This window comes from Onychomys torridus, chromosome 2 (assembly GCF_903995425.1).
Source record: "Onychomys torridus chromosome 2, mOncTor1.1, whole genome shotgun sequence".
NCBI classification, from domain to species: Eukaryota; Metazoa; Chordata; class Mammalia; order Rodentia; family Cricetidae; genus Onychomys; species Onychomys torridus.
The window spans coordinates 129,245,579-129,262,795 of NC_050444.1; the positions used below are offsets into that span (position 1 = coordinate 129,245,579).

Genomic DNA, 17,217 nt, shown 5'->3' on the forward strand with positions numbered 1-17,217 from the left:
GGCTAAAGCAGCCACTTTGTGGCACTTGCATGTTGGCAGTGTGTCATAGTTCCAAGTGGAAATTCAGGATCTATGGGAAGATGTGTAAAGACGGCAGTAGTGGCAGTTTCTACCCTCTTAGACTTGAGAAGGATGTTCCTTGCAACAGGGATCATAGTTTATCTTCTCCATACCTTTATAACATCACTGCCCAGGTGCTGATGGAGTCTCCAGAATATTGGACAAGCATCTGAATGTGGACCTCTAGCATCTCACTACAATTTGGAGAGTCCTACCCTGCCCAGGCTGCCTGCTCTGGACCTGTGGAACTCTCTTCTCACCTTGACAGCCATGGTCCTCCAGCAGAGTCCTTGGGGTTGGCACTCTGTCCTGGACTCAGTTTATGGCACCTGACCCAGTCTTTGGTTCTAGTCACCACCCCTGAGTCTGCTCTGCCAACGCAGTGGCCCAGTTACTTAGCTGCTCAAAACCTGTTGACACATCTGTAAAATGAGAAAATTGAACTGCTCCATAGCACAGATTTAAGTGGAAGCATCACTACCCAGAACTTTGGCTGATTCCAGAGGTGGCAGGAACTTTCTCTTAATCACAGCTGGAATGGGGAGAGGAAAGAAGGTTGAACCAAGTGGATATGAAGAATGATAGGAACAAGAGAGAACCCGAAGGGGAAGAGGTTTGAATAGGAGAAGAGAAGAGACCAGACCAGAGGACATTTAAAAGGGTGTGAGGCGTATCCCATAGAGCCCTGTCTGGTTGTCCTATGTCCTGTAACTTCCCAGGCATTTCTCTGGCCACATGGAGTCTCTCCCCATTTAGACACTATGCATCTTCCCCCTTATCCCTGTGTCCTGTGTAACATGGCTTTTACATGTGCCTGACTTCCAAGACTCCAGGAAGTGCCCCTCCTCCTGGAAGCCCTCCTTGGCAAACAGGGTTCTCAGTAATCGGAGGCCTTCATTCTTTTCCAGTCCTCTGCTGCTGGACCTTCACAGACCTCTTCAACAACCTCTGTCCTCCCTGCACACTGGGAGCCTCCGCACCCCAGGCAAGGCACACATTCGGCTTACCTTTGTGGTGCCTGGGCTTCTAGCAGGAGCTGGCACTTTTGAGAGGACAGTGAGTATTAGAATGCCCAACAAATAAAGAACCAAGTGAAGAAATGACTGTAAGAGGAGGCCGTGAGGCGGTGTCTCTTTCTTAAGGGCCAGTCTGTAAGGGTTTTTCTCTCCCTCCTCTCTGTATGCATTTCTTCAGTCTGTTCACAGTCTGTGGCCTCACTGTTAGTGTGGAACTGGTCGGTGGCAAACAGCCCAGCATTTGCCATGCCCCGAGGGATGCCCAGGTCTGCTTTTCCTCCAGGCTGTCTGTGGCCTCCTAGGCAACCTCAGGTCCCTGGAGACCCGCAGAAACAGTGTTTTGCTCCCACCCTGGGTCCTCCCCCAAAACAAACACAGCCACTGCCAAGAGCCTCGGGGACTTGCAATGAAAACCAGGTGTCTCCTGGAGACCTATCATCCATGCACAGCAGCTGGGGGTCACCACCTGGGGGCAGGGAAGGGGAGTGGCAGAGGGCACACCCTACGTGTGCAGCTCCTAGAGTCCGGCCTCAGGGGCAGCAGCCACTTTTTGTCATAGGAGACTGCACTTTCTCTGCCCCCACAAACCAGAGCATCGCTACCCTGACTCAGCATGAGCAGCGGCACAAAGACAGATTGGGTACCCAGCTCTGTTCCCACCTCCCATCTCAGACTCAGCTCTACTAAAGGGAAGGAGCACTAGGAATCTGCAGTCGCCTAGCTACAGATCCCTTCTCTACTCCTGCTCCTCAGTTTTCTTTCTTCTTGGAGCCTAAGTGAACTCATCCCCCTCAATGAGATTTTGAACCTGCTGTGAGGTGACAGCTTAGAGGTATATGGGTGGACCTCAGGGATCCCACCCAGGCTCCAGCATCCATGAGTGACAGGCTGTGCAAACCGTCTAGCTTTCCATTTTACTCTACTTCCCCAACCCCCCAAGGCAATTCCATGGCAGTGCATCTCTCCTATGCGCCTCACCACAACTGCTTTTCCCAAACTTTACACAAGATGTCTTATCTGCCTGCCATGCTTCTGTCTTAGTCCTTTTTGTAGGAAGACATGTTTACTGAGCACCTGCTATGTACCAGACATTGTTCTCAACACTTGGAATATACCAGTGAGCAAGTTCTGCCTATCATTCTATGTTCACTGGCATTCCTGTTTACAAATACATGTATCTACCTGCCTTGATGTGTTTACCTGTGTCCTGGTGCAGGTTTTTGCATGCCTGCATGCCTAGCCACTTCTGTACCTGTGGCACTGGACACAAAGGACTACATGGTTTACCACTGGTTCTCCAGCACCCCACCTACTGCCTGGTACAGTCAGGGTCCAGTCAGTGTCTAACAGAAAAGAAATGGGAGTATTCACCCAAGCACTGCTTGTTCACCCCCTGCCCTTTCAGGAAGGGTCCATCTCCTCTCACCTAGTCTCATCCTGCTTATTTGAGACTTTCTCTCTGTAGAGGGAGCAGGGCCATATGCCCTGATTGGCTTGTCTTTGGAGGCACCCAGGCCACTAGATGCGGCAGCAATCACCTCTATTTGTATTGGAGCCAGTTCCCTGCTCCCCGGCCCTCACCTCTGATTTCAATTATCCAATTGCACATTGCTGCTAAAACTGCCCCCAAGCAAAGGAGCTGACTTGGCCCTGCTTTCATTATTTCCCACATTCCTTCACCTTGCACCCAGCTCTTGGCCATCCTAACAGGCTCCTGCTCTCCTCCCCCAGCAGGCAGAGCAGTGTGTGCCCAGGTCAGCAAAACAGGAGCCTTAGAGAAGAGCTGAAAAGAGGAAAATCCCTACAAGAAATCCTCCTTAGCTTAACTGGACTTCTCACCCACATTCTTGGCTAGTCCTGGCTTTAGAACACTGGCTAGTGGACTATTGTGATAAAGACAGAGGGAGTTGGTGTCTTAGCCCTGGGGGACATAGGTTGGGATTTTTTTTCAAATCTATATTATTTCTTTAACTCCTATGGGCACTTCCTCAGGATTGCCAGGGGTACATATGTGGCACTGAGAGGCTATAGAACCCCCAGAATCTGCGAAAGAGTTGTCAGTTCCACACTTTAGCCAAGGCAGGCAGCCATGTGATGAGAGTAGCATGTCATGGAGACAGCGGCCTGGAGTCCAGCTTGGTGCTACCGGAGGACTCTACCGCCACACCCAGACACATTCCTGACTGTGCCTTGTTCAGCTGTAGAGTGGTGTCAGTCACACTCCCCCAGCCCGTGTGGATGTGAGAGGTAGCAGATAATGCTTGCCTGCGTAGGCACATAGAGAGTCCGTTCCCTTTCCTTCTCTGCTCCCTTGCTTTCCAGGTTGTTGTCTGCCCACCCCCCCCCCCCCAACCCCCCCCGCTGGATTTTTTTGTTTTTTCTTTGTTTTTTGGTCAGAAAGGTATGTCTTCTGTTTTTCACTGGAGTCAGGTGGTGAGCAATACAACCAGGAGGGAAGGAAGGGAGAGACAGAGGAACTCCAGGAGTTTACATTTGTGGGGTGCTGAATACTCCCTGGGTTCATGTGTCAGGTCTGGGTAGGACCACAGAGAACAGGAAAGAAACCACATAGAGTGCCACCTATAAAATTCAGGTGGGGACAGGAAGACAGACACTCTGCTGGATTTGCAGGACCCAGGTGAGCATCTCCTGCAGTTTTGAAGTAGTTAGAAGTACTGTCAGTTTTCATGGCTGGAGGCCACACTTAGCTTACTCTAAGCTTGCTACTTCTAGCAGGACAAGACCTGGAAGCTTAGTCCATTCCTTGTGCTGGGCTGGGGGTGAGAAGGAGCAGAGAGACTAAAGAACCACGGCCTAGCAGGGAGGGGAGAAGCATGGCGGGAGCAAAGCTACTGTCCCCAAGTATCTACCTGGCTGTCCTGTAGCAGAGAAGACAGTGTCACAGAAGGTGGATCTGACCCAGTGGGCAAAGAACAAAGTGGAGGAAAAGTGGGTGCTCCCCATCCACAGCTGCCTGTGCTCTTGGATTTGATCAACATCCTCAACTCCGAAGTGAGAGGTGACCTGGCCTCTGCTGGGAACTACTGGGAAAGCACCCTGGATTCTAGGAGTGGGAATGCCTTGGACTTCCTGGGCTGCCTCCGAGCTTCACTGTCACAGATGAGTCATTTCTACTGAGCCTCTCTTGGCCCTGCCCTATGGGGATAGGAATAGCTGGGTTGTGTGAGATGTCTCCTCCTGGGTCATGCTGACCCCTGGAACATGGGAGAGCGCCCCTGCCCACAGTGACTGAGATGACATCCCCAGGTCACTTCAGCCCTGGAGCGTCCATCTGTCTCCCCACCTCCCTAGACTCTCCCCATGAGTTGGCCCTCCACTGTACCAGGAAATGTTGTTACAATTTTTTTTTCCACCAGAGCACATGCTGGATTTTCCATGCCACCTCCAGCACATTTTCGGGAAGTCCCAGGTGGTAGGGATAGCGGCTGAGACCCTGTAGAAAGGCCAAAGACCCAACAAACCGAAAGGAGCCTGGCTTTTATTTAGTCATAAGTACGTATACGTCTCAACTTTTGAATACTGGAAAGGGGGGGGGGGGAATTCAGCAAACCAAAAAAAAAAAAAAAACACACATCGCTTTACTTTGGAGGGTAATTACTCTGAATTCAGTTAAACCAACTTGCTCTAGCTAACTAGATTAGTTTACATCTTGTGGTAGAAAAAGAAATACAAATTACTTAGATTGCAATAAACCATGTTTTTCTAACTAAGTAGATTAGTTTATATCTTGTGGCAAGAAACGAGGAGAACGGCTCAGCAAAGCCTGATGCTTGCTCATGCCCACTCGCTTGTTCAAGGAAGGTTATTTGCTGGGTGACCTCTAGCCTCTGACCCTCCAGGTCTCCCTCACCCCCTTTCTCCAAGAAATGCAAAGAGCTGGGCCTGGGAAGAAGAATAAAAAACACATTGAGCCCAACTGCCCTGATAGTGAAGCCAGAGCCCTTAGGCTGTGCACTGTGTTCCGATTCTGTTCACTCCGTCAAACAATTGCCCCATATATCCTACTGTGTGTAGCCAGAACCTGGACCCTGAATGGGCAGGGCCAGCTGCTTGGATGTGAGACCCAGTTGCCACCTAGGGCCCCAGGCTTATCTTGTGCTCTGATGACCCTATCTTGAGACTGGAAATAATTTATGAATGAGGAGCTCCTCCTCATTTTGTTCCAGAATTTGCAAATTGTGTAGCTGGTCCTAGTGGACAGACAAGGGCAGAAAGAGGGGGACAATAGAAGAAGAGAGTCTGCCCTTCAGAGCTGTGGCTTCATTGGGGACACAAGGTATTAACAAGAGCCAATGCTCACCAATGGAACAGGGACCATGGGAGACATACAACCAGGATGTCCTCCATGTGTGGCAGTGTCTGCAAAGTGAGTATTTTCTCAGGGAACAGACAAGGAGGTGTTGTCCTGAGTGAGTCCAGCAGCTTCAACAACTTGATGAATCTTTGCCTTGTATTTTTTCTAGGAAGAAAGACACTTGTTAGTCGCAGGAATCTTAAAAGTTCTTATTAATAAAATCAAACCTGAGGCCAGTTATTGGAGTGAATGCTGGAAGATCAGAGAAGTAGAACAAGCCACAGCTTCCTCACCTCGTCAGTTTCTCAGCTGATCCTATTTCCTCAAACTGGAAGCCTCTGAGTCCTCATCCAGAATGGGTCTCAGCTGAACTGCTGCTGCTAGAAACCTAAAAGTTTAACCAGCCAAATGCTTCTAGTTTCTGGTCTTCACACCTTATATATCTTTCTGTTTTTGCCATCACTTCCTGGGATTAAAGGTTCACTTCTTGGGATTAAAGGCATGTGTCACCAAGTCTGGCTGTTTCCAGTGTGGCCTTGAACTCACAGAGGTCCAGAGGGATTTCTGCCTCTGGAATGCTAGGATTAAAGGCGTAAGTGCCACCATTTTCTAGCCTCTGTATCTAGTGGCTGTTCTGTTCTCTGACCCCAGATAGATTTATTAGGGTGCACAATATTTTGGGAAACACAGTACCACCACACTTGTTGCCTGAGATCGCTGCCTTTCTGTCCTTTCTATCAGGTCTGATACCTTCTGTCCTAGGGAAGGCACATGGGGAGGGGGCAGTTATAACTGGCAAACACTGACCAGTTTTTGAGAAGTATAGTTTTTGTAGATGGGGGTACAAAAAGGGGTTCTCCAATGGTCGCTCCAGTAGAGAAAGTCATTTTGCCCATCAGACTGCCCACCCAAGTATTATGTCCCACTGAGGCCTTGTCTCCTCTAACTGTCCCAGAGATCTTATAAGTACTTTTAAAAGAATATGAATTCCATTTACAAGTAGAGTAGTTTTATGTCCGACACTTATATTTCCTCTTGTGAAAATCCTGGCTGAGAGTGAGCTGCACGCCAGGAAGCTAGGGAGACTTTAGAATCCTTTCACTTTTCCTCCATTGCCAGGAGTTTTCTTCACTCTGAGTGGCCCAGCATTCTTCCCGAATCCCAGACCTAGGGAAGAAAAGGAGAGCATGGCGTGGACCTATGGGCTACAACTTGGTCACTTGGTTGTGCTTAACTTCGAGATCACTTCTGGGTGGGTATGTTCCTGGATAAAAATGAGGAGAGCTACGCCAAGGAGGTTGGCTGTGAGCATGCATATGTGCTGTACGCACAAAATCAACAGTTCATATATGAAAAGACAATCAGAGAGAGCTCTGTGGTTTCCTAGTTTGCTATTCAGGGTTTGGGGTTTGGAGATCAGACCCCTGAACTCCTACCAAATGGACACACACCTATGTGAAGTCCTCCCCCTGCAGGGCTCTGCAGCTGAGGGTCATCCAGTTCATTCTCAAACTCTTTAAGTGACAGTCTGCCCCTGCTTCCAGCACCATCCTACAACTTCATCGGTTTATTATTAATGGCCCTGTTTGATGAATAGTAGTCAGGATGTCCTGGAAACACAAAACTGTAAGACTCAGAGGAGGGGTCCCTGGTCCAGACTAGGAAGCTGGGATAGGCCTTTTAAGGGAGTCTTGTTCTCAGGACCCCAGAGTTACATGGGTCAGGGTTATTTTCTAGTCTCTTGTTCTCAGGCAGGTCACCTAAGCTCTCTGCACGTTTCCTCTCCTGTAAAATGAGGCAGCTGAGCCTTCCTTACACAGTTCCAGTAAGGACTACAGCATGTGCACACCCAGCAGAAGGGAAGCATGTAGTAAGGGTGTAAGTGAGGGCCATCTGTACCAGCCCTTGAGTAGGAAGTTAGAGGTTGGAGGCACTAGGAAATGAGAGGCCCTGTAGCTTAGAAAGAAGGACCTTCCTTATGTCAGCTTTTCTCCTAGCCTGGACTACTCCCATTTTCTAGAAACTGAAGTTTATAAAGAGCTGCCCCAGGGATGACTGCCATGTATGTACACCTGGACATAGAAAGGGACATCTGTGCCCCTCCTCCCAAACCATCTCACTAGCGAACTAAGATCATGGGGTCTACAGGGACTGCTGCCTCCCCTCTGGGACACTGGTGGGATTTGGATATTTGGAGAGAGCTGGCTCCTTACTCACTGTGGGTTGAGGGCAAGTTTGAGAGAGCTGGAGGAGAAAAAGCTACAGCAGGCATGGAAGGGAAGCAGAGGGACAGGAGACAGGCTGGGCAGAAGCCCAGTCCCCAGGCTCTCCTGTGAGATAGAGCTAAGCCAGGGGCTGCCTTGAGGTTGGCAGAGACCCTATCTCCACATGTGAGGAGGCCGAGGCTCCAAGGACTCCTGATTTGTCTAAGTTCACCCCATCAGTGATCCACTTACAGTGATTTGTCCTTTTTATTCTCCTCTTCGAAACCGAACTGTACAAGTATGTATTATTACACAGTATGTAATCGTTATAAGAGGCATAAACAAAAGATTATAAAATTCCACCATCTGGTAGAGTAACCACTGTTAACATTTGATGTATATACTTCTCGACATTTCCCCACGTGAATCTGTGTCTCCCAATGCGTGCACATATAAATGAATACATATTTAGAAAACTGAAATCATTCCTGTACGTGCTATTTGGAAACCTCATGTTCAGGTCACTGAGTGTCACAAGCATCTTCCCACTCCAGTAAACACATACCATGGTATCTTTTAGTGGCCATGGAATACATGTAGACATTTCCCAGGTTCCACAGTTTCCTGACAGGGAAGATTGCTTTTTAATGAGAAAGAAAAAGAATCCAGAGTATTTGAGGAGAGAAGTGAGGTAATAACTCTCACCCCTCTAGTCTCACACTTGCCAAGCCACTCCAGTTTGCCAGGCATAGTCTAAGATGCCCACCCTCCTTCCACCCCCCGCCCCGTGAACCCAGCACAAAGACCCCTGAGCCTCACTTTCAATCAGTTACTGCACCGGAGAGCAAGTCCCAGGAATGCTCAGGCTGATTTCCTACCACCCTGATTTCTAGAGCAAGGACTCCTTCCTCTCAGCTTTTCTTATGTTCCTCACAGGCTTGGCATTCTCCTCCTTTGGGTGGATGAAGCGTGAGAACTTACACAAATGCCCTAGCCCCTGGCACCCCACTCCTGTGTCATGGCATAATGGAAAAAGCACCAGACCCCAAATTCTTACAAAGTAGGTCAAGCCAGGCTCCCCTCCATGTTAACAGGGTAACTTCCAGCTCTGACATATATTTGAGTCTGTTTCTCCATCTGTTAAAAGGAATGAAAAAAGAATGTAAAAGGCGTCTGGTAGGTGTGTAACACAGGCGAAGTTGCTTAGCCATCTTTGATATCAGAGGTTAAGTAAGCATTCCTAGTCAGAAATCTCACATGCTCCAAAATCTGAAATTATTTTTTATCACTGACATGAGGCTCCCCGGTGGAAAATTCCATGCCATGAAACTTTGTTTCATGTGCAAAATTATTTAAAATAATGTATAAAATTCCTTAAGGCTACATATGTGTGTATGTGATATGTATATCAAGGTATATATGAAATATATATATATATATATACATATCAAGATGTATATGGAACATAAAGGAATTTCACTTTTAGACTTGGGTCTCATACCCCCAAAACCTCATTATACATATGCAAATATGCCAAAATTTAACCCAACTCCCAAATGCTTCTGGTCCAAGCACCTCAGATAAGGGATCCACAGCCCGCCTAGTGCCTGTTCGTGGTTTAATATCTCATCTACTCAGTGGCCTGAGGAGTGCTGGAGAACAGATCTGGGGACCATAAGCCTCCCTTGTAAAAAGCCATATTAGTAGCTCCACCCAGCTAATGAACAAATGCCAGGTCATGAAAGAAAGTGTTTCTAATAAGCATGCAAGTGTATCTGCCAAGGCAGCCTAGCCCACAGCCCCAGCTGCTGGAGGTTACGGCATCCTGTGCGAACAGCCCCACTTTTGTGCTTGGAACATGCGTGTTATTGGAGCCAGACGCCCCCTCCTCATGCCAGCAACAGGCTGGTGTTCACATGGGCTGCCCATTGTGAGCAGGCAGAGACTCTCAGCCTGTTCCAGGGCTGAGACCACAACTGTCAATGGCGGGGCCCAAAGCTGGACAAGCACTGTGTTCTCCTCGGTCACTTTGTGCCTGTTGCCAGATGGGGACAGACAGTACAAGGGATTGGTGTTGGCAGGTCCCCCCACTGGGCTCTGGCTCCCAAGAGCCAGGCTGAGAGACTTGTGTTTTCTTTACTGTGCTATTAAGCTGTCTCTTGCTTTTAAGGTTCCCGGACCTGTCATAATACAGGCCATCCCAGCCAAGATCCTGGGCCCCTGTTCCTTTGAACCGCAGGGCCAGCTGTAGAGAAATCCCACTTTTCCTGCGGTGTGGCTGACAGCCGGCTGACAGCTCACAGCCAGGCTGCTACCAAGCAGGCTACAACATAGAGAGGCTGCAAGTTGGGAACCAGTCAGTCCCCATTGGGAAGGTTTACAGAGCTCTGCCACATTCAGACCCTAGCAGAGACAATAGAGATGATCAGGATGTAAACAAACAGGGCGATCAGAATTCCTGTGTTCTCAGAAGCCCTTATTTCAGTGGGAAGTTTGTGCTGGATGTCTCTAGTTGAGTCTAGCTCCAGGGTGTATTTGCTGTTGAACCTCAGCAAGTTCCTTAACCTCTCTGAGCATCTCTTCTGTAAAGTGAGAAAAAATAAATAAATAAAGGTTCATCTCATAGGGTTGTTAGTCAAGGTAAATGGGCTATATGTTTCTTCAATATGTCTCCCAAAGGATGGAGTCCAGTGCCTGGCATGCCGTTATGTTGTCCTTTCCTGGGACCCCAGTCAGTGCTGCAGGTGGGAATGGGGAGCATTCAGCCTTGTGGTCAGGAAGTCTGGATTCTGATTCCAGCTATCACGGGCCCATGATAAGTCAGTCCCACTTTCTGAGCCACTGTTTGCTGGTTTCTTAGCACAGAAAGTTGAGAAGCAATAGTGTGGAACCGGCCTCTAAATACAGGAGCACCTGGGGTGCTGGGTTTAAGACTGGCAGGTAAAATCCAGGGAAACATTCACCCCACCCCAAAGGGAGGCCTTTCTCCCCTTCCACACACCCCCTTCCCTCCTTACTGGTTCATATACACATGTGTGCTCTTCACACCATGAACCAGAGCGACAAAGTCCAGTTGGGACAGAGAGCACAAGAAAGTGGGCAGGGAATGGGAGAGGAAGCGCACAGGAGACAGGTATGCAGAGGCTGACAGGTGAAGCAGGAGCCTTACAGCAGTGAGATTTGTGGAGCTAAGATAAGGATGTGGAATGTAGATTTCCCACCTCGGGTGGGAGCCCAGCCAGAGGGTCGCACACAGGTTCAGAGCACTGATGCATCTTTACTTCTGCTATAGCATGGTGGAGAATCACACTTCCTCTACCCAAATCTCAGTCAGGACAAACACAAAGATCCTTCAGATGTCTGGTTACCATCCTGCACCTCCATCCCTCACGCCCCCTCCTTTACACCTGGTGCCCTGAAGTTGGTTCCCATTGCTCTTCTCACCTGAGAAACACCCCCAGCCCAGTCATGAGTCCTTTGAGAAAAATGAAGGGCTTTGCCTGATTTTTAGTACTTGTTTCTTGAGGAGCTGCTTTCCTCCCGGTACAGTCTGGACACACCCCCTTGGCCTGTTCAGTCCGATCTGTCTACTCACGAACCACTCATTCTGCAGCTGTGATACCCCCCACCCTACCCCAGTTCCTGCTATTTGTGTTTTGACTCGGCCCTTCCTCTACTTCTGTGTCTGCCCCAGACAGTGCCAGGTTTGGGTATATGGACTGGTCTCTGTTGAATTAGAATATGCTGAACTAAATGTGAGTTGAAAGGGGTGTGATGAACATAGGTGGTTGGCAGCATTAGGCACCAGGGAGAGGAGTGAGACACATCCTGTAAACAAAGTGTGTGTGATATGGAGGACAGTGCTCACCTCAGAGGGAGGATGGCACAAGAGGGAGAGCTTCTGGTGTGCAGGCAGGTTAGGCAGGAAGGCATTTGGATGAATGGTGTTAAGTACCCAGCTGAGAGGGAGGTCAGCACAGCTTCCCAAGGCTTCACTTCCCTACCGCCACACCATTGCCCCCTTCTCTTCTAGTGGCCTCCCAGACCTGACCTCTCATTTCCCTACTAAAAACACCAGCCCCTCCAGTGCCCTGGCACAGCTTCCTGTTCAGGCCTCCTGCTGTTTTACGATTTAGGTAGCATGGAGGGACTGAGGCCTTCTCTCTTCTTCAGCTCTATGGAAGGACTTCATCACACAGGGCCTGGCCCATAGGAAGTGTTCAGTGGGTTCCTGCCTGACTATAATGCTGACCCTGTAGCTCAGGCCAGTGGAGCTCTGTGGGTTAAGGAGGGGTACGTGAGATCAATAAATATTTATTGGCTGTTAAGTTCTTAGCCCAATGTAGGAATTAGCAGCCATTCTCACTTATGGTAATGAGAGGCATGTATGTCCTTTGGGGGTTGGGGCCGGAATGCTCTCCACCTGCCTGCAGACTGTTTAGAACTCACCCTGCTCTAGCCTCTAACTGGCTCTAGCCAGGTCACCCCAAGAAGCTCTGTGGAAAAAGTAGTGTTAACAGTCCTGACTGTACTCTAGACAGTTCCCAATGCCTTCCTTTCCTCTCTCTGCCCAGCCTCCATGCCTGATGCAGGGGACACAGACAGATAAGAACAAGGCTCCTTCCCCTCAACCCCCCCCCCCCCCCGTGCTCAAATATGATTCCCAACACTTCTTCTTGGCACATTTTTACAGAGGCACTCCCAGAGGATCTCTAGGGGAGGCAGAATTTGAGCAGTACACAGAGCCATGGATTTTGAGGTGTGCAAGGGCTTCCAGGTTTGGGGGATGCAGAGCTCCCTTGGAATGGGGAGGGAGTGTAGAAGCTCACGGGTATGAGGGTACAGGAGCCAGAGGTGATGTATAAACAGCCTCTAAGGGTGTCCTTCGCAGACATTACTCTGCTGGAAGCTGAGATGGACGAGAATAGGCAACATTACACACAGTGGCTTCTGCAGCCAGAGAGAGCAATGGACAGGAGGCTCCCCCAGAGAGGTGAACCTTCAACGGGGAAGTGGAGCAAGGTGCAGAAGAGGAATGGTCTTGTAGGCCAATGAAGAAACCATGCACATAGAGCAAGGCTAGTGGAAGGACAAAAATCTGGCTGGCTGGCAGACCAGGATAACGTGTGAGCATACTTGTGCTGTCCGGTTCAGTAGCCACCAGCCATGTGGCTATGTAAAAAGTTAAGTGAGGGGTGGACAGAAAGGCTGGAGAAATGACTCAGTAGTTAAGAACACTGTCTGCTCTTGCAGAAAGGATGCAGGTTCAGTGCTTACCATCCACAAGTCAACTCACAAAGGTCTGTAACTCCAGTCCTAGAGTATCTGATACCTCTTCCGGACTCCATGAGCACCAGGAACACACATGGTGCACATCCATACATGCTGAGGAAACACCCATACACATAAAACAAAACAAAAATTTTTTTTAGAGTTAAAATAATTTAACTCATCACCAGAAGTGATATTTCAGAGGTTTAGGATCCCAGGTGTCCTTGGGAAATACTGCAAGTTCCACCACTCTTTCCCAGTGAATTCTTCGGAATGGACTGTGGCTCAGGGCCAACATGGGAAGATGCTGCTATGTGAAGCTTACTTGACGTCATAGTTCATGAACAACTATTACCAGGGCCACTGTGGGGACCTAGCCAGGTGTTAGCTCTATTGGAAAGGGAAGAGAGGAACCAAGAGCAGTCACTCTGATCAAGAGAAAGAGGCCTGCTGGAGGGGGGCTGCCTCGTCCTCAGTCACCCCACTCCTTCTTCCCCAATCAAAGCTTCTTACATGTTCAGTTCCAAGGTTCAAGCCTTCCCAGATCTTCCAAGAAGCCCCACCTGCCCCATATCCTGGATTTTTTTTTTTTTTTTTTAATGAGGCATGTACCTGAAGGCTGGTTGAAAACCCAACCTTCCCAGTTATTTGAGCTTTTCCATTGGGCTGGGGCATTCTCGTCCAGAAATCCACCCCCTGCAACCATCATGGATCAGTGTCAGCATTACCTGTCCGCTTGTCAGCGCCTGCTTTAGACCTCAGACTCCTTGAGTGCAGAGGCCATGTCCTGTTATGCTCTTTGACTTTCCTGATGAATGGGGGATGTCAAGAGAATGGAGACTACCCTACAGCAGGGGAGAGAGACTGTCTGCTCCTCCTGGCCTCCAACTTCCTTTCTGGGCCCCTCGCTCCTGCTGATTGCAGCAGAGAAGATAATGGCAGATCCCTTTATTTCTTGGACCAGCCTCCAGGCAGAAGGACTTGTTCAAAGTACCACTTGGTGACTCTTGCAAATTGTGTCTGACAGCCCTGCGGAAGGCCAGGCCATCTGCCTTGCCCCCTCTCGGGATGGAAGGGGCTAAGGTATTAGGTTTCCACTCCGATCCACACTTTGATGTTCAAAGCTGTTTAATATTCATTAAACCAGCCCTTCAGTTGTAATTGCAGTCATTACCCTCCCTTTTATGATCGTCTGTAAATGTTATGGGACAGACGGCACAGCTATCCTAATGAAGGGGTTTGATGATGGATAAAAGGTTGAATAGAGCCCTTCTAGCTGGTCTTCTCGCTCCTTGGCACCCACTCCCACCCATTCCTGCCTCCTTTTTCTCTGAAAAGGCAGTGCTTGGATTCAGAGAACAGGATGACGGTAGTGGGGTCAAGGTTAGTTAATTTTACTGAGGCGAAAGGGCAGACTTAACCTGAACTCCCACACAAGCCTGGGTCTTGCTTGGAGCTGGCTGGCATGCTACTTCTGACACAGGCTGAGTTCAGGCTCAGCCTGGTGTGTGGATCCAAGAGAATAAAATTGGGTTTATTTCCTCCATTTAGAAAAGAACGTTAACAGGTTAGGCCCGTGCTGGTCACAGGGCTTTTGAGCCGGGGACAACATGAGGGAAATGCAAGGTCAGAATTTGGAACAGGATTCCCATTGGATCTGGGCACTTCCACATTTAGCTTCCAGGATCTGGGCAGTGTGAACCTCTCCAGTGGTCAATTTCTTCACCTAGGAAGAATCAGGAAACGCAATGCCTACAGGTGGGATGCAGAGCCCTCTGGTGCAGGTGTGCACTGCCTAGGAGAATGCCTGAAACAAAGCATGGTGCTGGGGACCCTGCCACTCACAGTCTTAGCTTCTCCCCTGAACTCCTGCAAGAACAACCAATCCTGTGGGAAGAATCCCACACCTGCCTGGTGACTGGGACCATAATGGGCTGGTGGAGCTGGTGACTTGTAGGGCAGAGAGGACTTTGCCTGCTTCTCTGGTCTTATCTTCCAATGGTCCTTCATGCATTCTGTTGTGAGCTTTCCAATGGTCACAGGTGAGTTGTCTTAGAAGCATGCACAGTTCTGGGCACATGTTTCATGAGGAAGCAAATTGCACAGAGCTAAAGGAAGAATCAAGACAAGGTACAGTGCCGGGTGTTTCCTATGAGAAAAAAGCCATTTTTTTTACACCTGTGTGGGTCTGTCACCGAATGTGTACTAGATGCAGGTCATTCCTGGAGGGCAGAGCTTTGGTGAGGCACCTCTGATATTGGAAGGCTACATTCTAACTACACCATGCAGGATGGGGTTTGCATCATCCTATCTGCTCTAGGCAATGTTCATCATTATGGCTATGCACTTCCTTTAGGATACTGCCTGTCCATATCCCCCACCACTGACACATACACACAAGCACACCACTACCACGGTCACACAAAGCACATCAAAATCCATTTTCTAATATTACCTGCTCCATAAAGCCTATCCTAGTTTACTCCTGCCTACCATAATCACAAATCGTATCTCTCAGAGGACCCAAGATTTGTGGGTGGAAGTCCAGGAAGGCAAATGTCCTCTTTTCAGGAAGCAAATTTCCCCACAACTGGCATGATGTGTGATACAGGGACTCTCAACAGTGTCCAGGTGGCCTTGGCAGAGCTTTTGTGCCCTCTGGTTTGTGACTCCCCAAGATGCCACTTGGGTTACCTGATATTCTGGGTGTATATCACTGGTGTCCTTAGGGAACAAGGCCTGGGCTTTCTTTGTTCTGTAAGATGCCTGAGGACCTTTGATTTGCTGAGAGCCATAAATATATTCATGGACCTGGAACAGAAAGTCAAATAGAAATAAAACCACATCCCAGTGGACCAGTACAATGATGATGGATGCTCAAGGGAGCCTGGCTGGGTCCAGTTCATAGTCTTATGCCCAGAAATTCAGCTGCCACTTGCCAATGAGTATGTAGGTGCGTGGAACCTTCCCCTACAACAAAGAGAACATATTAGCGTCTAAGGTAGGGAATAACATAGAAAGAGTGGCTATATAGGTGAATTAATCAAGGAATGAACAATGTAAAGAAGTCTAGCTACATCTCATTTCATCAAAAACCTTGATATAAATTCAATTTAGAATTGAAATTTGGGAAATTTTACAGTGTCATAGAAGGGGCATATACATGTTTAACACCCTACAGCACTGGTTTTCAACCTTCCTAATGCTGTGACCCTTTAATACACTTCCTCATGTTATGGTGACCCCCAACCATGAAATTATTTTTATTACTACTTCATAACTAATTTTGTTACTATTATGAATCATAATGTAAATATCTATTTTTTTCTGATAGTCTAAGGCAACCCCTATGAAAAGGTTGTTTGATCCCCAGAGGGGTTTAGGCCCACAGGTTGAGAACCACAGCTCTACAGGGTCCTGGAACAGCATCCATAATTGAACACATATTTATGGAGCAAAACATAAGCATTCACCAAAGTGATCTAGATTAATTCATAGTGTATTGTGTAAGTTCAGGCCAGGCTACCCAAAACCTGTAGACCTTCAGTGCTTTTTGGACTTCAAAACTGTGGCTCAGTGGAGGGTGAGAGGGCATGCTACTAGCAGAGTTGGTTCTCTCTAGCCTTGGGTCCCTTGCAGAACACACCTCTCACTCCTGACCGTGCTGCCCATGATTCCTGAACTTCTCTACCTGAAGCTGGCCTTCAGTTCTCAGGGTCTCTCCTTTTCCTTTCTCTGCCTCTAAAAGTCAGTCATCTGAGGTCAGTGAAAAGGGGAGCCTCACACCAGGTCTAATCACAACTCATTAGCACTCTAGTGGCACCTAAGTGAGAGGGTGGTGACTTTTATCAGAGGGAGGGCCAGAGCAGGCTGGGCTCAGAGATTCCTGGAGGCCACCTGGGGAACCAGAGGTCCTCTGTGTTCTAGCCATCCTTAAGACTGGGGCTCCAGCACTTCAGCAGCCTCCACTGCCAGGTGGCTCGCTCTGCACTCATCCTACCATGCCTGTCTAGGGAAGAAGACTACAGGCTTTTGCACTGACTTTCCCCTTACTTTCACTTGTTCATTCCTGGCCTGTGCTGTGTGTCAGCCCCACTGTATGCTATTGGAATGGCGGTCTGCACAGGGTAGACGCTGAAGGAAAACTCTTCTAGGATGAAAGTGAACTCCAGCTACTTTTCCTGATGATATATATATTCCTGGTGGCAGGCGTAGGTTGCTGTGGTTTGTAAGGTAATCTAGTAAGTGTTAATTACCAAAAACGTCTGAGAAAACCATGGCCAGTACCATCTTAAGAAGTGTGTGTGTGTGTGTGTGTGTGTGTGTGTGTGTGTGTGTGTGCCTCTATGTT

The 17,217-nt window shown here is 48.6% G+C and overlaps 1 protein-coding gene and 1 long non-coding RNA gene across 2 annotated transcripts in view; one reads left to right on the forward strand and one right to left on the reverse strand.

The window, feature by feature from the left end:
- Positions 1-17,217, forward strand: part of Trabd2b (TraB domain containing 2B) — a 202,299-nt gene that overhangs the window by 63,489 nt on the left and 121,593 nt on the right. The window lies entirely within an intron of this gene.
- LOC118577215 overlaps positions 4,693-17,217 on the reverse strand; it is a 74,608-nt gene continuing 62,083 nt past the window's right edge. The window contains exons 3-5 of the long non-coding RNA XR_004944181.1: positions 8,653-8,732; positions 6,389-6,558; positions 4,693-5,556 (exon numbers count right to left, since the gene is read on the reverse strand). This is a non-coding gene — a long non-coding RNA (uncharacterized LOC118577215). The remainder of the gene's footprint in view (positions 5,557-6,388; positions 6,559-8,652; positions 8,733-17,217) is intronic.